The sequence below is a fragment of the Onychomys torridus genome, chromosome 5 (assembly GCF_903995425.1).
Source record: "Onychomys torridus chromosome 5, mOncTor1.1, whole genome shotgun sequence".
NCBI classification, from domain to species: domain Eukaryota; kingdom Metazoa; phylum Chordata; class Mammalia; order Rodentia; family Cricetidae; genus Onychomys; species Onychomys torridus.
This window is the reverse complement of record NC_050447.1, coordinates 2,620,679-2,644,347: the sequence shown is the minus strand read 5'-3', so window position 1 is coordinate 2,644,347 and position 23,669 is coordinate 2,620,679. Positions and strand designations below refer to the sequence as shown.

General features: G+C 38.2%; 1 pseudogene; it reads left to right on the top strand.

Annotated features, from left to right (window-relative positions):
- The first annotated feature begins 612 nt into the window (after positions 1–612).
- LOC118583596 lies at positions 613–944 on the top strand (annotated as a pseudogene).
- Positions 945–23,669: the final 22,725 nt, after the last annotated feature.

Here is a 23,669-nt window from a genome sequence, read left to right as displayed (position 1 = left end):
TCTTGGTATATTTCTACTCCTTCCCATTCCTACCACAGCCACCAAATGCCTTGATACTCTGATCTTTCATGAGGACAAGAACTTCCTAAATAACGTACCCACTGCTACTCTGACCATCCTCTCCAAGCCATTCCTCCACAACAGCCACAGAACTGTTCAACATGAAACACCCATCATGTTGAACATTACTAGCAGACACATCAATGGTTCTCTTGAAATGAAGACAAAGAGCCTAACTCATATTTCCTGTATTCTAGCTTCTCTCCTCTAACTCCTTCATTTTTCCATGTCCTTTCCCACCAGGAGTCTTTGAACAAACTGCTCTTCTGTTGAAAAAAAACTTCCCTCCTTTCCTAGCTTAATTAAAGACTATTTATCATGTCTACCATCCCTGACAAGATCAAAATTGCCTATTATAATAATGACAACTTTTTACCTCTCTGTCACAGTTACAATTTTGCATTGATTTATGTAATTGTTTTATCAACATCTATCTTCTTCTTTAGAATATATTAGAGGGCCATGTACAATATCATTCAGTGTAATACCAGCACAAAGAATATTTCTTAACACATGGTAAGCACTTTTAAAAATTCTGTGGCCAAAGGTACCATGGAAGAGTACCACCAGCCCTGTGACAAGGTCAACTTCAATGCTGATGAAATACATGATATAATCAAAGAGTATGTTGATAGAGACTTAGATGAGAATTACAGTCAAAATACCATCAACTAGAGGACTGCAAACAGTGGAACAATCCCTAGCACATTGGGTTAATTTGGGAAAAGCTTTTAAATACAGCATGACCTGTACAGTGCTCGACAAGAGTGCATATGGGTTTCACATAGCCAGCTCATGTTTTGGTAATAATACATCTGATGGAACCTTTACAATAAGATGGGAATTGCATCATTAATGTTTTTGAAATCACAAATGTCTTGTAACCAACAAAATATGTTGGACTAAAGCTATTAACTTATATTTGTGAGTGTATTCTTTAAAAAAATATATTACTTTTTAATGTACTAGATGACAAGTGTGCAATGTGCTTCAAAACTACCAACAAAAAAATGAATATTTCAAGCAAAAGTCTCATGAACAGAAAATTGTCAGATTGTCTCATATTATATAAAGCACCACTTAAGGATGTAAATGTTAGCCCGAAGTTATGAAGAAATATGAACTAACATAAGAAAAGAATCTTATACAAGCCTTTCACTAGCATTATGTACCCATGGGGGAATCTATTTAGATAATGACATTATCTTTAAACTAGAAAACCTAACAGGGATAAATATGTGCACAAAAGTCTGCAAGGATAAATGCAGAGAAAATTGTATGAATTAGCTAATATCTTCCCAGTTTATTTTCATCTCTTCCCTTCATTGAACTGTATAAAATGTTTAATGGACAGTAATTTTTGTGTGCACCCCTCCATGTTATAGTAGCAATAATGACTAGCCTGTTTAGTTTCCTGAGAACTGGTAAATCCATTTTTTAAAAGTCTTATTTCTTTCATTTACACTTGAAGTCAAATTAAATCTGATAATTTCCAGATTTCCTCATTAAGTATTAGATAAACATGTGACCAAGAGTATATGACTCAGACAACAGCCTCACAGTCCACTCATTCCATGAGGAACAGGTATCTGCTGAGTATGTAGTCTGCATATTTCCCTGCCAGGCACAGCAGCTCTCCACATGGTTTTCAAGTGTTTGGTTTCTTTTGGCAGCTGTTCACTTGGGAAACTAGTGGCGATGTATGAAGAGCAAGTAAAAGGAAAATAGTCTGGGCCTCCACAGAAAACCAACCAATAGGAAAGCACTTATTGGTGACAGAATTATAGATGTAAGTTTTTGAGTTGCTTCTGACAAAGTGAAACACATAAAATATGCAGCCTTTACTTAAAGGTCTTATTAGCAGTCTCAGTTATACAAGTAATAACTTCTATCATTGCTTTAGTTACAATCTTGTGTGAATAACTTAAAATACTTTTGTGGAGTTGAGACTGAGTGGAGTAAAATATACACTAAAAGTAAACAATCAGTAGCAGGTATCTGATATCTCAGGACTAATGGAATATAGCTAAATTTATTAAGAAAATCAAAGAAAAATTAGGGTACAAAGCTGGCCAGCAAATGCAAAGTCAGTCTGCCATTTAACCTTGAAAATGATATCATTTTTGCATATCATCACTGTCACCCAATCCATGTAAGAACTGGAAGCATGATTCATTGAATTTGTTGGGAAAAGGAAAGCTTACTGTTAATGGCAACAGATTCTTGTATGAGCACTACATATAGTTAATATTTGCCAAATAACGAGTTTAATGAAGTGATCTGTAGCATTGGCACATTAGAAATTCTTTGTTAACCACTCCTGTCCCCACCACCATCAGCCACAGTCTCAGCTGGGCCTTACTCCTCACCAACTTGGCAAAAATGTCCAGGCCTACAGAGACTGAATGATACATCAAGTCCCTCACTGCTATTTCCTAAAGTACAGTGGGAAGAATGGGAACAACTACCCACTCTCCAAAACCAAGTTCCTCAGCATCATGAGCATGGAGCTAGCTGCCGTCACAAAGATCCAGGATTCTGGTGTCCTTGACCACATGATGAAGAGACTGGATCTCAACAATGATGAGCAACTAGATTTCTAAGAGTTTCTCAACCTTACCGGTGGCTTAGCTATAGTATTCCATCAGTCCTTCCTCAAAAAGCTTCTCAGAGCACATCTAACCCTCCCATTTCCTTCCCAGACACCAAGTAATCAAAAGGCACCTCCTCCCTTATCCATACCTGCACTGAACCCAGCACACCCACCACAATATGCATCCTACTCCTGCCAGCAGACATAAAAGTGTCATTTTTTTAATGTAAAAAAAAAAAGGAGATAGGAATCCTTTGGCATTACTTTTATGTTGCTTTATGCTGCTGGCTCTTGTGCCTCTGGAGATTATAACAGTAACTTATCTGTGCAGTTAAGGCTGATTTTTGATTATTTTTTAAACCTCATTTTAAAATAAATCATACCTCCTGAGCTTGCTACTTGATGTTCTCATTGCTTTAAAACAAAAAGTTGTATAGAACTGGGAACACTGCTCAGTCAGTAAAATTTCATGCAAGCATGTGAATCTGCATTTGAGCCCCAGAAGCCCCATGAAAAGGCTGTGGTATGCATTTTTCTCCCAGTGCTGCTCATGAGAGATCCTATCTAAAATTTAGAAGGTGAGCAGCCCTAAAGAATGACACCTGAAGTTACACTCTGGCCTCCACAGTATGTACATAAGCACACACACACACACACACACACACACACACACACACACACACACACACACACAAAGAGAAAGACAGAGAGAGAGAGAGAGAGAGAGAGAGAGAGAGAGAGAGAGAGAGAGAGAAATGTTCAGATATATGTTTGTCTAATAAATTTGGAAATCAGTCCTCCACAGTAAGGCAATATTTGCTATATCTTTGATACTTGGAGAAAGAAGAAAAATTCATGGGGGTAGTAAGATTTTTTTTCTAGATATGAGAGGCAATGATTATGGACTAGTCAAAGGTTTCTTGACTATTTCAAGAATGAATTACCAGAACAAGAGTAGAGCCAGTAATTGACAAATGGATATTTGAGGAGACCAAAGGTGATATTAACATCTCATCTACCAACCTGATATTCATCAGGTCCCAAAGAAACTGGGACAAGTTTCACCAAGTCCCCGTGGCTCCTCCCAGCACTTCTCACGCTGCCCTACTGAAACCTCTCCAACAGCGGTGTGGTTCCTGTATAATCCTGACACTGTAGCCATGATCTTGCTCTCTTGGCCTCTAAGTCCACAGCTCCTCTCTTTGCCTGCTTGCCTCTCTCCTATCTCTCTTCTCCTCCTCTCTTGCTCTCCCTGACCTCTCTCTCCCCTTATTGCCCAGTTCAATCTGGACTCTTCCAGATGCCTCTGGCTGTTCTCTCAACTCGTATCTACAACAAAACCCTTCTCAACTATACCTGGAGAATTAATGTCCTTGTTTTCATTTTATGCTTTTAGGGATAATTACTCCTGGCTGCTTCATAGATGACTCCAGTTTTAAGCCACTGTTTCTAATAGATTTGATTACAGTGTGTCTATCTCTGAATCCTGATTTGCAAAGCCCTTCTTGATTCAGCAGATCTTCATTTCATCTTTCCTCAACTTCCTTCTTACAACCTTCCACTCTGTATAAATAAAATGATGATTGGTCAGTAGCTAGGCAGGAAGTATAGGCAGGACAAGCAGAGAAGAGAATTCTGGGAACAGGAAGGCTGTCAGGAGATGCTGCCAGTCACCACCAGGAGTACTGACATGTAAGATACTGGTAAGCCATGAGCCATGTGGCAAGATACAGATTTATAGAAATGGGTTAATTTAAGATGTAAGAACTAGATAGCTAGAAGCCTGAGCCATTAGGCCAAACAGTTTAAATAATATAAGAGTCTGTGTGTTTATTTTATAAGTGGGATGCAGGACTGTTGGGGCTTGGCAGGATCTGGAGAGAAAATCTCCAGCCACATTCCAGGTTCCACTGTGTCCTTGGAATGTAAGAGCCACTCAGAATGTCTTGCCTCTCATGTTCTCAATTCTGCAACCCACAGGCAGAGCACTGAGGACTATTCAGTGTAGATGTAATTCTAAAGGTCTTATTAAATAAGAAACCTGGAGCCAAATAAAGAGTTATGAGCCCAAAGATCAAGCAGTAGCCAAGAGCTAAGACTACCTTATCTTACCACTTGCTGCTGCCCTTCCCCTGAGAGAGAGAGAGAGAGAGAGAGAGAGAGAGAGAGAGAGAGAGACCTTCTTCCACTGTCCTTTTTATTGCCTTTCTGTTCTGCCTTCTCATTGGTTCTAAACCCAACCACATGACTTTCTTGTCACTGCCTGTCTATACAGACCTCTAGGTCTCTATGGTTTGGACTGAGATTAAAGGTTCAGGTCACCACTTGACTGTGTCCTTGAACACACAGAGATTCTGCCTGCTAATCGGGATTAAGGGTGTGTGCCACCACCACCAGACTTCTGCTAAATGGCTGGCTCTTAGCTCTGATCTCCAGGCAACTTTATTAACATACAAATAAAATCACATTTCAGCACAAATAAAATATCACCATAATTCAGTCTTAGCAGTTTACAGAACAGGAAAGTGGAGTACCTAGCAATTTTGTAAGGAATTGACATTAATCAGCAGACAGATTTATTTGGCAACTGGAATTGTGGAAAGAACTGAGTTTGCCTAAAGTATAAGACAAGAAGGGTGGGCAAAGGGCTAAACCCTTGAATAAATGCTTTGGAATCACTAGAAAATAAAAGCTGCTGTCCACACGTAAGACCATTCTCCACATAGACAGTAAACAAGTCCATCTCCAAGGAAGAATTCAGTTCATCTAACATTTCAGCACCTACTATGTGGCTGTTGAAGATTACTTGTTTTAAACATGGAAGAACCACTCAGATTCACTCACTGTGAATATGTAAGTTGAGCTCCCTGGGAAACAGACAGGGATGGAGAGCTGTATGGTGAAGGTTTGTTGGGAGGAGCTATTAAAAAAACACCTACAAAAGAATGGGGAAAGATTAAAGTACGACATTTGCACGTGATTTCCTGGCGAGCTTCAGAGCTAAGATGGCTGTTTAGAATGATTTGCTTGCTTTAAACATTTTATCTAAGGAAAACTGATCAGTGTTTAGTATTTTGTGACCAGCTTTTTTTACTTAGCATGACTTTTTAAACTCTTTACTGTTGTGTAATGCTGTGGATGACTGATTGATAAATAAAAACTGATTGGCCAGTAGCCAGACAAGAAGTATAGGTGGGACAAAGAGAAGTGGAAAGCTGAGGCAAAGAGATGCTGCCAGCCACTGCCATGAATACCAACATGTAAGATACTGGAAAGCCACAAGCCATGTGGCAAGATACAGATTTATAGAAATGGGTTAATTTAAGATATAAGAACAGCCAGCTAGAAGCCTGAGCCATTAGGCCAAACAGTTTAAATAATATAAGTGTCTGTGTGTTTATTTTATAAGTGGGCTGTGGGACTACAGGGGCTTGGCAGGAGCTGGAAAGAAACACTCCAGCTACAGTGTAAAGTAGTACTTCAGTTCTTTTTGTTGACAACATAGTATATTATGCAATGGAATATTATAAATTAAAATTTATTTATCTATTTGTCAGTGTATAGAGATTTGTGGGTCAGGGTTCCACCTTGGGGGCCATTATTAATAATGCTACTATTAACATTAGTGTGCAAATGGTTTTATGGACATATTTTTCATGAGTGTGTAGCTAATATCAGAATTGGCCAGTCATATTATAATTTCATTTAAACAAGTGCCAAACTATTTTACAAAGCAGCTGCATTATTTGACATTCTCACTAGCAGTGTGTAAGGGTTCCTGTTTCTTTATACTTGTATCAGCATTTGCTGTTATGCCTTTGTGTTAAAGCTATTTTACTGGATGATTGAGTAGTAGGCCTACCCTCAGAATCAGCCAACAGTCCTTTTCAGGCTCAAGTCCAATTACAAATTTTGGTGAAATATGACAACAATTCCTCTGGGAGGCAGATCAGTAGTGGAGAAGACTCAAATTTTGTCACTCTGTATGACTTGGATGGCAATAGCCAGTTCCCTCTCAAAAAATTTAAGCTAGTTGGGGAATCTGGATTTAACCTGTGGTAGCCCAAGCAAGAGAGATGACATGAAAGCCAGCTGTGAAGAAAGGACCAGTCACTGACAAGCCAAAATTTGCTGGTGGCAGGAGGCTCAGCTCAGGCAATGAATCGCATAGGGAGAGTTAAATCCACCCTCAGTGACTGACATCAGACCCTATCAACTGAGAATAACACAGAAGTGTTCTCACCCTTGAGCCTGAAGTGAGTAGCTGGGTCAATCGCTAAAGCCATTTGAGACTGTTCATTGCTACAGAGTCTGAGAACTCTAAAGCTCTAGCAGAATGCTTGACAACCACATCTGCATCCCTCTAATGTGGTTATCAGCATTTTGCCTGTTTGGGAAACACAGAGAGAAGTTCTATACCTATACTCAACTCAATTCTGCTATTGCTTCCTTGGCTTCCAACAAACATGGAGACAACGTTCTCCCTAGTTAGAATATTAGGCATCTCAAGGGTGCTGTATGGGGAGTATTGCCCAACCTACAACCTGTAAAGGTGAATGTGAGCAACAGAGGCTCCTGCTACAAAAATAAGAGAAGCTAGTAAAGAAACAGTTCTGAAAGACCCTGAATACATGTCCCAATACAGGCGCAACACCATTTTGTTTTGTTTTATGGTCACTAGTTATTTGCTGGTAAACTCCAATTGATTTTAAGTGTATTTCTCTATCTTATACAGTGTGATCTTACTGCTGCTACAGCAGTTTAGTTTCTCATCTATGAAGTACTGGGGACTAAGCCCTCCAGAGTAGCCTGTTCAATAAGCCAGAAGAGAGAGGCAAACTCACAGGTGGGCAAAGCACAACACAGAAACAAACAAAAATAAAAATAAAAACATGAAAATGCAAGAAAATATGGGATTGAATCTGTAGATTGCTTTTGATAATAGAGACTTTTTTCATTTTTTTTATTAAGAAATTTTCTGTTCACTCTACATAACAACCACAAATTCTCCTTCTTCCCTTTTCCCACCCCCCACCCTTCCCCTCCAACCCAACCCCCATCCCCATTTTTTCCAAATCAAGGTCTCCCATGGGGAGTCAGCAGAGCCTGGCACATTCAGCTGAGGCAGGTCCAAGCCCCTACCCTCTGCATCAAGGCTGTGCAAGGTGTCACATCCTAGGCACTGGGCTCCAAGAACCCCACCCATGCACCAAGGACAGATCCTGACCCCCTGCCTGGGTGACCCCCACAAACAGTTTGAGCTAAACAACTGTCTCCCATATCGAGAAAGCCTAATCCAGTCCTATGGGGGCTCCATAGCTATTAGTCCACAGTTCCTGGGTTTCCACTAGTGTGGCTGGTCATCTCTGCATGTTTTCCCATCATGATCTCAATGTCCCCTGCCCACAGAATCCCTCCTCTCTCTCATTGATTGGATTCCCCAAGCTCAGCCTGGTGTCTGGCCGTGGATCTCTGCATCTGCTTCCATCAGTCACTGGATGAAGGCTAATAGAGCCATTTCTACAATAAGGACTCTGCCAATCCATGATCGTGGAAGATCTTTGCATCTTCTTATGTCTTCTTCAATCTTTTTCTCAAGTGTCTTAAGTTTGAATTGTATAGGTCTTTCACAGCCTTATGTTAATAGGTTTCTTATTTTAGTTAATTGTTGTAAATGGAATTTTCTCCTTGGTCTTTCTTGTAAGTTCATTGTTGATATATAGAAAAATGTAGGAGACCAGCTCGAACCCATCAAAGGGTTCTTGTGGGGAGGAGAGAAGAATGAGGAAACGTTAGATAGAAATATAGACCTAGACAATGAGAAAATCAGAGACACAGGATAGCTTTGGGAGGGCCCTACGTCAACACCCAATTGCCTCAACTTTTATCCTAATGGGCTTTTTATACACTACCAAGGGGCAAAACAAAATACCTCCCCCTTACAAGATCAAAGTACAATGTACAGCTAAGTGTAGACCCTTCAAAACACCTAGTAACCACACCCCTGGCCAAATCATCCTATTATGCATCCCTGCTGGGTAAAGCGAACTCAGATTCTCTGACCTTGAGTAAGGCCTTACTAGGGAGTCTCTGAATGCCCTCACAGGAAACCTACTGATCTTTGTATATTGGTTTTTTATTCTGCTATTTTACTTAAAAGCAAAGGAAAAAATCAGCAATTAAGAAACAGCCTACAAAATTGGGGAAAAAATCTTTGCCAACTATACATTTGACAGGGAATTAAAATATAGCATCTATAAAGAAGTCAAAAACTTAAACACTAAAAAAATTTCAATCAATGGATTTTAATTAACTATGAAGAAGAATGAAACTATGGTCTTTTCAAGAAAGTGGATGGAACTGAAGATCATTAATGTTAAGTAAAAGCCAAACAGAGACAAGTAGTGCATGTTTTCTGTCACATATAGAACCTTTATTTAAATTTATTTATATATGTTTATATATAAACACAGAAATGGGATTACGAAAGAGAAGGAAAACGCTTAGAGAGGAGCCAGTAAGAGGGTAATGAAATATGTGATTTTTAAAGTACAATGAGGGACTATTTGGGGAATAGAAGAAGACGAGCAAGGAGAGGGACAGACTAGGACTGGGAAAGAACAAAATATGAGCATACATATGCATAAAATGACACCCATTACAGTGTATTCTAACTTTAAAAGTTTCATGACAAATTGGCACATAATTAAAGATGAGAAGATGGAATATGTAATGTTTTAGGGCTAGGCGTATAGAACCAAAGCTTATCAGGTATGTAGGATTGATAGCATAGGAAGAAAAAGGAAGTTGTATCCAGGTTAGGGAATAATAACAAGAATAGAGAGAAGTAGTTCAGTGATCAGAGCATCAGTTATAATCCTCATGGGAGATGATATAAAAACAGCTAGCTTGACATAGTGAGGAGGTAAAGCCCAGTCCAAGGCATAGTGCAGAGACTCAGTGATTATCAGCTGGGTTTATAAGGGTCCCCAAACTTTAAAACTAATGGAAGCTAAGACTCAGTTCTAATCCTCATTTGCATGATGCTGAACCTGCTGATAAACATCCTGCCCAGCACATCTGTAAGATGAGGGGCAAACTTAGGGTAACAACTGGGGACTCTGGACAGATATATCTACAAGGGCTAAAATATAGAAAAGGATACAAATTTCAGGCACTAATAGCTCAGGGTGAGATGGGTGGTTGGATGTGTTTATATTCTGAAGGGTTTTGAAACAAGCACATGGGAACTGACTCATGTTTAAGAGGTTACTGTATTTTAATCTGAAAGGCAATTTGGTACTGTGGTAATGTTATAGAGGTGATGTCCAACAAAATTCAAGTTTTACTTCACTATTTCATTTTTTATTATTCACTTAAATATGAAAGTGACTGTCTTCATCTCCGTGTCTATGGACCACGCATTCTCACCACCCTATTCACACTTGCTTTGCATTTCTTCAGAAGCTAGTACAGAGTGCTTTATCATCTAACTCAGAAAAGAAGAAAAGGAAAAAGGAATTAGCCTTTATCTTGGAAAGTCCTGTATGTCATGGCCATTGTCTATCTTCCAGACTCATCTCCTGTCCCTGTCTAACTTGAAAGACTAATATTTATGTTAGAAAAAAATAATTTTTTCTTTGCATTTATTAAAGAACACTGCAATCTTATACCACTATTCACATTTCTGCAATCTTCATCTTGGTGCTGGGCTTTTCCTCCTTAGGACATTGATGGAGACCCAAGAATGACAGTGGAAGATTTAAAGAGAAAGTTTGTCACCACCTAACCTTTTGACCTTTACTCTTTCTACTTGTACATGCTTTCTCTGCTTCTAGAGGTGACCCACCTTGAATGTAAAGTACCTGTATCTGATAAACAACGTATTCAAAATTGCAGCTTCTAATCTTAAAACTCATCCAAAGAAAACCTAAGCTGATATCCAGGTTACTCTCAAATATTTAGAGAACTGTCTTTACCAAGATGCCAAGGCTATTTGTAACAGCTCTGTCTCTGAATTCTGCTGATTGCACTGATGAAAACTGTTCCTACAATAGTCCTATGGGTTTGCAAGTAATTGTATTTATCTTTAAAATAAAGTTGAAAGTCCACTATATTACCTGGTGAGTTGTAAAACCTTTAAATGGAGTAGTACAATTCTAATCAGATAGTATCAAATTGTTTGATTCAAGCTACAAGAATATGAGTCTTTGAAATAAGATTGTTTGACATTATTTTTCAGTGCTCTTCCAAGACAATCATTTTGCATACAAAGCTTCTTAAATCTGCGGTGAAGAGCATATGCAAACAATAGTGATCTTTTTAGAGCAGTGGTTCTCAAACTTTCTAATGCTCTATTTAATACAGTTCCTCTATTGTGGTGACTCCTCTCCTCAAACATAAAATCATTTACTACTTTATAATTGTAATTTTGCTACTGTTATAAATCTTAATATAAATATTTTTGGACATAAAGGTTTGTCAAAGGAGTCAAAACCCACAGATAGAGAACCATTGTCCTAGAGAATTCCCATACTCTCCTTCCTTTCTGTACAGCTTTGCTCAACAATAGATCACCCTCATGGCCTAAGGATGTATTTAATGACAAATAGGAAAATAAATATATTTCAATGCTCTTCTAGTAGAGTAACATGCTCAGTGGCCCAACTATGAATTACTACAGCTACGAGAAGAGATGAATGGCATGCAAGTAAAACACAAGAGTGGGCTTCCACAGTACATTAAGGTTCTTTCCTAAAAATACATTTAAAACCTGTAATCCAGTCCACATGGACACGTAGATATACTAAATGCAACTTTAACACATAGAAGACATTAGATTAATGTCACTGACTTGTTTTCTCATTTTATGCAAATATCAGACCTTACCTTTTTTTCCTACCCTATGAATTTATACTAACTTCTTTTAAATATAGATTTGGTGTTCTGTTTTTGTCTGTTCCATTGTTGTCTAATCTATACACAGTTAAATTTACCATTTTAATTAAATAACTAGACATGAGTTGACAAATGCACACAGCAGTGTAACCACCACAATGATGCTATTAATCTCCAGTACCTTCCTAAATCCCCATTCATCCCTTTGCAATCAAACCCCAGCTCCTGCTCTCTGACCTTCACCAGCCACTAGACATTTTCATATACACAGAACTGCACAGTATGTAATACTGTATGCCTAACTTCTTTTCCTTACCAGAATAATTTTGAGATTCACACATGTTGTTACATGCATTCACTCATTTCAATGCTCATCACTACACACACACACACACACAGACACATGTGGTGGGTATTGTGTTCCCTAAAATATTGTGTGTTCCCTGAAATAAACATATCTGGAGTCAGAGAACAGACAGCCACTAGAACAAAGCCAAAAATGGTGGCTAGAAAATAGGAAGAGTAAGCCCTAACAGAAGTTGGGCGATGGTAGCACACGCCTTTAATCCCAGCACTTGGGAGGCAGAGCCAGGTGGATCTCTATGTGTTCAAGGCCACTTTAGAAACAGCTAAGCATGGTGACCCATGCCTTTAATCCCAGAAACACAACCTTTAACCCCAGGGAATGGGGGCAGAAAGAAAAAGGTATATAAGGCGTAAGGACCAGGAACTAAAGAGAAAAAAGCATGTAGTTAGTTTAAGCTTTGGAGCAACACAGTTCAGCTGAGATTCATGTGGAGGAGGACTCAGAAGCTTCCAGCCTGAGGAAACAGGATCACCTGAGGAACTAGCAAGGTGAGATAGCTGTGGCTTGTTCTGCTTCTCTGATCTTCCAGCATTCACCCCAATAACTTGCCTCGGGTTTGGTTTCATTAATAAGAACTTTTAAGATTCCTACTATAGACACACACACACACTTACCCAAATGTATCACTATCAGTTTATTCATTCTTCAGTTGGAGTTATTTGAAGAGTGTGTATATTTGAATATGAGTCTAAGGAGATATGGGTTTTCATTTTCACTTGCTAATCAAATGTTCTTTGTAAAAATGTCAGGTTACATATGTGTACATTTATAAAATTTTCAGCACAAACACTGCAATGTTGTATATAGGTGTGTCTATTCTCCTCAAGGTATGATATGTGATTTTATAAAAGTAGATGAGTACATTAAGATAGATCACAGAAATATGATTGTATTGAGATCATTTAAATACTGGTTATATAATTTGGCTACTTTTATCTTTTATGTTTATGTTTAACAGATTATTTCTACATAATATGAATGAATCAGCCTCGAAATATTTGCAGTCATTTACTTTATTGAGTATAAAGACCATGAATTCTCAAGTACAAAATTAGATAAATATTTACAACTCTAGGTACTTAACATATATGAGTACTAGAGCAAGATGATGAACATGTCTATTGCCTAAAATTCTTTCCATATCACTAGATAATCCTCCCCTGTGTCTCCTTACAGTACCAAGGCAATGGTTGATATAGTTTTGTCACTAGAGAATAATTTGCATTTCCTAGAGTTTTATGTCAATGAAACCATATTGGTACTCTTTTATTTGAATTTCTGCATAACACATACTCATACTTTTTTATTAATATTATTATTATTTAATTTCATAATTTAATTTTATATATTAGCCATGGATTCCCCTGTCCTCCCACCCCCTACCCTCTACCCCCCAACCCTGCCTTACCCCTAATCCACCCCCCATTCCCATCTCCTCTAGGGAAAGCACTCCCCTGAAGATTCAGCTCAGCCTGGTAGATTCAGTCAAGGCAGGTCCAGTCCCCTCCTCCCTTCACCCAGGCTGAGCAAAGTGTCCCAGCATGGGCCCAAGGCTCCAAAGAGCCAGCCCATGCACTAAAATCAATTCCTGGTCCCACTGCCTGGGAGCCTCCCAAACAGTTCAAGCTAATCAACTGTCTCAGTTATCCAGAGGGCCTGATCCAGTGGGGGCTCCTCAGCTATCAGTTCATAGTTCATGTGTTTCCACTAGTTTGGCTATTTGTCTTTGTGCTTTTTCCAATCATGATCTCAATATCTCTCGCTCATACAGTCCTTCCTCTTTCTCATCTATTGGACTCTCAGAGCTCCACCTGGGGCTGAGCTGAGGATCTCTGCATCCACTTCCATCAGTTATTGGATGAGAGTTCCAGCACGACAGTTAGGGTATTTGGCCATCTGATCACCAGAGTAGGTCAGTTCAGGATTTCTCTCCACCATTGCCAGTAGTCTATTGTGGAGGTATCTTTGTGGATTTCTGGGAACCTCTCTAGCACTCTGCTTCTTCCTATTGCAATGGGGTCTACATTTATCATGGTCTCTTGTTCCTTGTTCTCCCTCTCTTTTCTTGATGCAGCTGGGATCTCCCACTCCTCTAAGCTCTCTTTCCCTTGACCCTTGACCTTCATTACCCTCCCCACATCCAGTTTGCTCATGTCAATGGAAAAAAAAGAAAGTATCTTCAACAAATGGTGCTAGCAAAACTGGATGTCAACATGTAGAAGGCTGTAAATAGATCTATATCTGTCATCATGAACAAAACTTAAGTCCAAGTGGATCAAAGACCTCAACATAAATCCAGTTACTCTGAACCTGATAGAAGAGAAAGTAGGAAGTAGACTTGAATGCATTGGCACTGGAGATCACTTCCTAAATATAACACCAGTAGCACAGACACTGAGAGAAACAATTAATCAATGGGACCTCTTGAAACTGAGAAGCTTTTGTAGAGCAAAGGACATGGTCAACAAGACAAAGTCACAGCCTACAGAATGGGAAAAGGTCTTCACCAATCCCACATCTGATATCCAGAATATATAAAGAACTCAAGAAATTAGACATCAAAATGCCCAACAGTCCAATTAAGAAATGGGCTATAGAACTAAACAGAGAATTCTCAACAGTGCAAGCTCAAATGGCTGAAAGACATTTAAGGAATTGCTCAACATCCCTAATTATCTGGGAAATGCAAATCAAAACAACTCTGAGATACCACCTTACACCTGTCAGAATGGCTAAGATCAAAAGCACAGAAGACAGCTTATGCTGGAGAGGATGTGGAGCAAGGGGAACTCTCCTCCACTGCTGGTGGGAATGCAAGCTTGTTCAGCCACTTTGGAAATCAATATGGCACTTCCTTAGAATACTGGGAATCCATCTCCCCCAAGACCCAGCTCTAGCACTCTTGGGCACATACCCAAGGAATGCTCAATCTTATCACAAGGGCATTTTCTCAGCTATGTTCGTATCAGCATTGTTTGTAATAGCCAGAACTTGGAAACAACCTAGATGCCCTTCAGCTGAAGAACGGATAAAGAAAATGTAGTACATACACAGAATGGAGTACTACTCAGCAGAGAAAAACAATGACATAATGAGGTTTGCAGGCATAAAGATGGATCTAGAAAAAAATCATCCTGAGTGAGGTAACCCAGACTCAGAAAGACAAACATGGTATGTACTCACTCATAGGTGGATAGTAGATGTAAAACAGAAGATGACTAGACTGCTACTCACAACTCCAGGGAGGCTACCTAGTAGAGAGGACCCTAAGAAAGATACAGGGATCACTCAACAACAGAAAAACACATACTCATTCTAAAAATCCAACCACTTTGAATATATCAGTATTTATTACTGAGAAAGGGCATGGTGGCTCACACCTGTAATCTAGCCTTTAAGAGACTGAGACAGGAGGGTTGTCATGAGTTCTAGGCCAACTTGAGTTGTATAGTGAGTGATTTTGAAGCCAGCTTGAACTATAAACTAAGGCTCTGCATTTTTGAAGGTATTCCATTGCTGATAAATATTTCATTGTATGAATATACTAGTCTGCTTATTAATTTAGCATTTGATTATTTCAACTTAAGTCATCATAAACAGTGAAAGCTATTCAATTAATGTTGACTGGAAAACAAAGAAAAGAAGACACTAAGTTCCCACAACCCCTTTGAAGGTCATTCTCTTGATGACCTAAAGTCTGTTATAAGGCCCCACTTACTAAGTGTTTCTGCCAGTGATACTAATCTGAAGCCCATACCTTGAACTCTGTGACTTTGAAGAACATTCCAGATCCAAACCATAACAACCACATATGTGAGGAAATGATCTATTTGTGTATGTCTATATCATTATCCCACTGTCTTTATTACTGTAGCTTTATCATTAGTCTGTGAAATTTTGATAAATTGTTTTGACTGTTGTAAGATTGCTTTTTTTACTTCTTTATCAATTTATGAGAGAAAACAATTTAAACTTTCAATGAGATTATATTGAATTTATTTGAAGAGAATTGGCATCTATGACTTCAAATCCTTTCACCCATGAACATAACTCTCCATTTATGTAATGGTTCTTTACATTCCCACCTGATGTTCTACAAATGTCACTTGAATGTATTTTGCAATATTTATCACTAAGTATTCCTTGTTTGTGATATTAGAAATGGTCATTTTTTTCCATTTAAGTCTAATTTTTGTTAGTACTAAAAGCACAATTGTTTGTTGCTTGCTGCCCTTGGATCTTAAGCTGAGTTATCAGTTCTGCCCATTCAATAGCATATCCAGAAAACAGTGAAGTCATGAACATGCACATCTTTGTTAGATTCCTGATAAAAAGTGAAACACTCAGTTTCTACCAATAACTAGGTTACTATCTGTGGTATCTTATAAATGCCTTTATCAACTTGAAGAAGTTACATTTTTAATTTTCTAAGAGTTTGCATCAAGTGTAGGTTTTGAGGTTTTGGTTAAATACAATTTTCCATGTCTATTAAGATAGTCTTGTGGTTTTTATTTTTGTCCTATGAATATGGACAATTATACTGAATGATCATTTAAAATATTAAACATATCTACCTATGACATGACATGAAGTGTGTCTGTGTGGAGTACAGATTTGTGAGCACATTTGTGAGTGGACCTGTTGAAGTCTGAGCTTAGGGTCATGTGTCTTCCTTTGTGGTTCTGTATCTTTTTTGACAGAGTCTCTTAATGAATCTTGAGCTCTCTCTCCAGTTGCATGGACTTCCTGGCCAGCAAGACCTTAGCATCTTCCTGGCTCTGGCTCCCAGCCTGAGATTATAAGTACACGCCACAAAAACTAGAAATACACATGGGTTCTGGGATCCCAACTCAAATACTCATTATTGCACAGTAAGCATTTTACTACTGAGCATCCACTCCTGCCCTTTCTACTTCACAATCTACACATAATGTTGACTCTGTTTCATCTATTTTGGGGCTTTGATAATGGAGATTGAGAGTGAGAAGGGTTAGCCTATTTTTCTTCATGTTGTCTAGTTTCTATTGCTATGTCTTCAAATTCACCAATTTTTTTCCTACAGATTCTAATCTGTTGATCCCACATAGTATTTTTTATCTTAGGCATTTCATTTTTTCTTATATACAAATTTAAGTCATTTTTTTCTTTTAAATTCCTACACAGGTAGCACCATTTCATGTAACTCCTTAATTCTATAATCTTGGTCATTTCTGACTTGCTTTTTGTTTGTTTGTTTGTTTTTGCTTTGTTTAATTCTAGGATTTCTTGTTTTGTTTTTATTTTTTGGTTTTAGTTGTTTTGTCTTGCTCTGTTGAACAAGCTGATATGGAACCTGTAATATTCCCGCCTCCTTCACTTGAGCTCCAGGACTACAAGCTTGCACCACCATGCCCAGCTTTCTGAGTTAGTTTTAGTAACCAATTTTTCTCACCTTAAGACAAATTTTCTGTTTCTGTGTATGCCTAGAAATATTTAAGTGATGCAAAACATAAATTTTCTTTCTTGGATGCTTTATGTTTTTGTATTCCTTTAAATAAGTATAACATTGTTTTAGATAAAGTGGAATTGCTAAGAAAATATATGATACTTTTATACTTCCTTCTAAATTTTTTTAGGTAAGAATAGAACAATCTCTAATCTAAGAGTTAGCAAACCATAACCATGGACCAAACATAGATCACAAATTATTTCTTCATATTGCCCAAGAACTAAGTATGGCTTTTAGTTTTTAGGAGGGGCATATGTATTGGCAGGGGGTCTGGAGGGAAGGAGGGAAGCCATATGTCACACACAAAAAGCTAAAATGTTTATCACCTGGACCTTTGAGCAGAAAGTTTGTTGACATCTCCCCATTCTCAAGGAAAGACCCTAGAGTTTACTTTGTGCTGCTTGAGGACTGTAAGGCTGTCTGTGCTACACTAGAAGGAAGAACAGTTCTTAGCCTGTACCATATGCAGACTGTTTCCTTGGAAACTCTTAACTAGTCTTTTCCTAGCCTTGACTACTTTTCTCATGTACATGTTCTGTTGTATTCAGTTTAGATAGGAGGAAGCCATAGCACACTTCTGAATCTGTATCTGTTCCTGTTCATATTCACTCTGTTTTTCTGATTCTAATCTTTTTAGTAATCTCTGGCTCTCAGCTACATCTCAGCTCAAAAGAGGCTCCTGGATGCCCCTCCCAGAACTGCAGCCTAGTAATCCTCTCTACACAGTGAGGTTGGTAACCAGCATGTCCTCACCATGTTTCTTTCACTATCTCCGAGGGACAGGTGTTGCCACTTCCTGATGTCCATAATCAGAAAACCACTGGCATGTTTTAGCTCATTATTCCATTCCTTTGGGTTTTCAGTTGTCCTTAGTTAAAGAATATTCAGAAGTATCAAAAGAAGAATTTAAAGAAAGGGAAAAAAATAAACACAGCCACCAACTTATTCTTTGTAACTACTTTTGCTGTTTATCATTGATTTCACCTTACTTTGCAGTTAAAAAACACAGATTTGTTGATTTCATATAAATAAACAATAACTTTTATTTGTAATGTCCAATTTTAAATTGTTTGTATAATTAGCCTTATTCCCTCTGAATTCTTTTGTTGATAGTCATAAAGTTTGAATCTAAAGACATGTATTCTGGAATTAATGGTTTAACTCAAGGGTAGAGCTCACACCTACCATTCACAGGGCTTTTGTTTTGATCTTCAGCATGACATAAAAAAAGTATAAGGATAAGAAGAAAAAAGAAAATATATGTTCCAGCAAAGTACAATTTTAATTTATTAATATTTTGTGAAAATTTTAATGAAGATTATGATGGGGAAAAGATTTAAAACACTGTTTCGGTAGAAATACTCATAGTGTTGTTAAAACCTAAAAATATTTTCAAAGATGCAAAGTAGCAAAGTCGAGGTTAGAGTTCAAGAGTTTGCCATATGGTCAAGAAACTAAATGTTAGCACCAAACAGAAGATTACAGTAGCTCATTATCTTTCAGATAAAGATATATCTAGCCCTGTTTCTTTTTTGTTTGTTTTTTTGTTTGTTTGTTTTTTGGGTTTTGTTTGTTTGTTTGTTTGTTTGTTTGTTTGTAGTTTTGTGCCTTTCCTGGAACTCTATTTGTAGACCAGGCTGGCCTCAAACTCATCTAGCCCTATTTCTTGAGTTAAAGAATTACATTAGTATCAGTTTGGGCCACCCATACCATCACATAATTATATAAACTGTAATGTGTTCATCACATGTGTTTAGACACTATCAGAATATTCTTGGTCCTTTAAGGAACATCACCTGGTCGGCCTCTGTGTTAGTTGTTCTTCTCACCACTGTGACAAGCACCAGACAGGAGCACATTAAAGGAAGGAAGGTTCACTTTGGCTCCTGGTGGCAAAGGTGTCATACCATGATGGCAGGGAGGGTAGAGCAGTGTAATTCACAACATAACAGGCCAGGAAGACAGGAGGGGCACAGGAAAGTCCAGGGCAAAACACAACTGACCACATATGCCTGCAGTGACTTTCTTCTTCCAAAGGACCCACAAATCACTTTTACCACCTGCCAGTAGTGCTATATGATCCATCCAATCAAGGTACGGATCCACTGAAATATGAAAATCCTCATATTCTAGGTGTCAGTGGGAAAATCTGTGAAGTGCACCTCACTGACAAGGTGGTTCTCAGCCCGGTCAAGCTGGCAACAAAAATTAACTATCTCAACTCTTTATCCCAAACTAGACCTACGCCAGTGAAGTTTTCCCTTTGGGCAGCGTTAGCATTTGCCTTACTCTAAATAGCCTCTGTATCCACCCACAATGAAACAAGCAGCATGAAGTTACACCAAGAGGTTGATTTACACTATCAATAAATTTGCTCTCTCTGGGGATCTCCTGATACAAAATCATTAACTAATTAGATTAAAGGGTAAAAGCACGTAAAACTTTCTTATTTAGGTCACTTAAACCCAACAGTGAAGGTAACAATGGCAGTGCATTAAATATTTCACCAGAAAAAAAAATTAAAAAAAAAAAAATCCTTAGGCCCTTGGCTGTGCAATTAAATAGCTTCAGATCAATTAAGTCAGCTTGTGTTTCTTTACTATAAAATATTTATTCCCAAAAGCAATTCATCAAAATGTAAATAATTAAAATTCTATATGAAAGATCTATTTTAAAAGTTTCATTGCTTATCAAGTAAAAAGGCATTTCTTCAGATAGTAAATTCTGAAAGCCATCTTTTTAAGTTGTTAATTCCTAAACAAAATCAAATCTTTTAAGTATATGCATCAATTTGTGTATATTACAATCTCTGGGCATAAGGTATGTGTACAAAAAAAAAAGCTCTGTTCAGGACTCAGCTCATGATAAGATCTCACAGAAACACAATATATTACTTTAATAAAAATTAGAAACAGTTTTCATGAGAAAATCCATAAGAATCTAATCACATATTCAAAATCAAGAGGCAAAACATGAAGTAAACTAATACATTTAAAGGGTAGACTCGGAGTTATAATTAATTTAAAATTTAATACATAGAAAGTCAATTCCTTAAGCAGTTTTATTTTAATACAGCTGGTATGTTCTGACAGAGCAGAGCAATGCAGAGCTGGAGTGGCCTCAGCATAGTGTGAGCATAGCACAGACTCGTATTTGCTCAAATGAACACAAGTCAAGAAGAGAGAAGAGTCTTTTCAATATATAACAAGATGATTAATAGCTTACTTGCTGGAAACTGCCAAACAAATTCTTCCATTATTTTTAAGTTCTCAAAATATTCTAGTGATGTTAGTGAAGGAAGATTTTGAACAGGAAACACAACACATATCTTAGAGTCACTTGTGCTGTGTCATTTATAACCCATAAGAATAAAAAGAGAACAAAATAAACTTGCCAGATGTGCTAAAATAACCTAGCCTCATCAGCATAATTACCAACAGTCACATAGAACATCTGTACTTTCAGGAAACATTCTTTGAAAAGCAAGTATGAATTTCTGGGGTCAAATAAAAGCATTTGAGTTACCAATTCTGCCTCTGTGATTTGACAGTTACATAGGCCTATTTCAAATATTATGGAGAAATTTGGGGTGCTTTTTGAAAGATTTGCTTGGTAGTAATTTTTCATATCTTAAAAAAGAAAAATTGTTTCTTCCAACTGTCTTCCTAAAGACCCTCAGTCATAATCCTAGGTCATCGTAAGAGGCGCCTAGGCTAGTTGGTGCCTGGTACAGAAAGAGATGCTCAGGGACTGTAATTTCCTTCCCTGCTCTGCCTAATTTTGCACTTTTCTGTCTCATGCCTTGCCATGCTTTCCCTGTGGTAATTCTTGTCTCTGAGCCCCACCACAGAGGGGTGGCTAGCTCAGGCTAAGCTGCTGTGTGAGCAGCTCTATTTTTAGATGTGTCTAATCCATTGACAAATCTGAGTATGTTGAAATTGGGGGCTTTAATTGCAATAGAAAAAAAAAAGATGTCTCTTCTTCAGGATTAAAATTCTATCCTCAGCTTTCCCTTTCCAGGGTGAACACATGTTCCTCTATAGTGTCTCATACAATAACATCAAAATGCTTGTTTCAAGTCCCTCCATTATACCAAGGACCCAATGAGTAGTCTCCTAGTCCTATGAATTCTAACTGCCTCTCCTCTTTGTTTTCTCAGAGCCTCTGCCATGGAATCCTGTTGGCCTCCTGAAAACAGGAGACAGCACAGCATTTTCTAAATTGCAAATGAAGATTTGGGGGTGTAGCTCAGTTGACAGTGCTTGCTTAGTATACCAAGGGCTTCAGTTCAATCCCCAGGACCATATCAACCAGGTGGATGCCAGTAATTCCTGCATTCAGGAGGCGGAGGCAAGAGGAACAGAAGCTCAAGGTCATCTCTGTCTACATAATTGAGGCCAGCCTGAGCTATATGAGACTGTCTGATAAATAGACAAACACACATTCACACACACGGTGAGGGTGAGAACGAACTGAATCACAAATAAGACGGTTAATCCTTACATAAATATTCTGAAGCTGTCCCATCATCTAACCAAGGATGAGCAAATACAAGAAGTTCTATCATCTACACACCTGTCTTTTTGTCTCATGTCCATTTAGATCTAGCTTTACATCTACCAATGTCCAGATTGTGTCATGGTCTCTCTAGATGCATGTTATTCCTCTGTTTGGAATGATCTTTTTTCCACTTTGGTTTTAGAGTTCAGCTGAATGGTCATATTCCAAGTAGGACTCTTTCTGAAACTACCAATATTGGTTATTAACTCTCTACAGTCCAAAACTGCTTAAACAGAATTTGACTATGTCTTTTATCATATTAGCATAATAGTTTACATGTTAGTTCTGATTATGTCGGCCTGCGGGGAGATGCAGTCCCAGATGAACTTAATCTGTAGATAATCCTCTCTGTGCATTACTTAGGTTAACAATATCTAATTCACTTCAGAGTTTCTTTGGCAGAGATAGGAAAACTAGAAGGCTACAGAATAGGTAATAATGAAGAGTGCAGGGCAGTGATGAGGAAGAAAGGGTGAAGAGGAAGACACCACATGGGAAGACAAGAGAGATTTGTTAACATACTAAACAAGGAGAAAGAGAAAGGAAGCCAGAAGTAAAAATGACTCAGAATTTTCCAGGCTAAGTTAACTAGAAAATTCCAATGGCAGACAACAAAGAGAATAGTCATTAAGGAAGATGGAAGTCTTGCTCTTTTCTGGGGGCAGATAGAATGGGAGTAGATCTGGGGAAGAGGGGAAGTTGGGGGCAACTGGGAGAAGGGAAGGAGGAGAAGCTAAGGTCAGCTAATAATGTATTATATGAGAGAAAAAGAAATAAAAGTTTTTATAAAAAGATGGAGAAAATTGACCTTAAAATAAAAAGACAGCTAGCAATTTCCAGCACTGAGAATTAAAATGACAATAATATTAATAGTATATTCCATAATTTACAATTGTATTCATTAATAATTTTGTTGATCATTGTTACTGTTATACTTCCTACAAGGAAATATAAAGCCGGGGTAAAGGTCAACAAAACGAGATGATGTAACATTTAAAAGGCATGAGTTCAGGAAAGCCCCAGTGTCATCTGTGAGCTCATCAATGTCATTCTGAAGTAGGAGTGGGAACCAATCAGAAATTTACAACACAGGCAGGAGGTGGGAACTGCAGGTAAGTGCTACCAAATGTGACTGAGAGGGAAGAGTTTGGGAGGGAAAATACTGGATAAAAAGGAATTCCTTACTGGGTTAGGAACCACGCAAAGCTTGCAACATAGGTGTGGGAAGGAATCATTGATAAAATTAAGTCCGTGTCACACCAGCACAGATTTCTCTGTAGTCTCTTACTTCAGGGAACTCCCAGCGTATCTGTCATGTTGTAGTAAATTTGTAAGGAAACGTAAGTACTGGAGGCAGCTTTTCTTGCTTTATAAATGGTTCCTTCCCACTCCTTAGCTATAGGTATGGCTCTGTAAAGAATGATGCCTAGCATGTACAAGGTCCTTGGTTACATCCTTAGAACCTCAAATCAGTCTAGATTTAATACAATCTTCAGATAGAATACTCATCAAATTATCATACTAAATAGTGTCCACGCAAACTTGGATTATAAAAAGGCCAGATGACATGCAACAGACCTGATAGTCAGCATTTGCCAACTGATCCCCTGAAAGAATTCACACTCTTAAATTTAGCACAATTCAGAGCAAAATTAGAACAAAGAGCAACAATTGGAAATGCATGCAGCTTACTGATGGCCCTC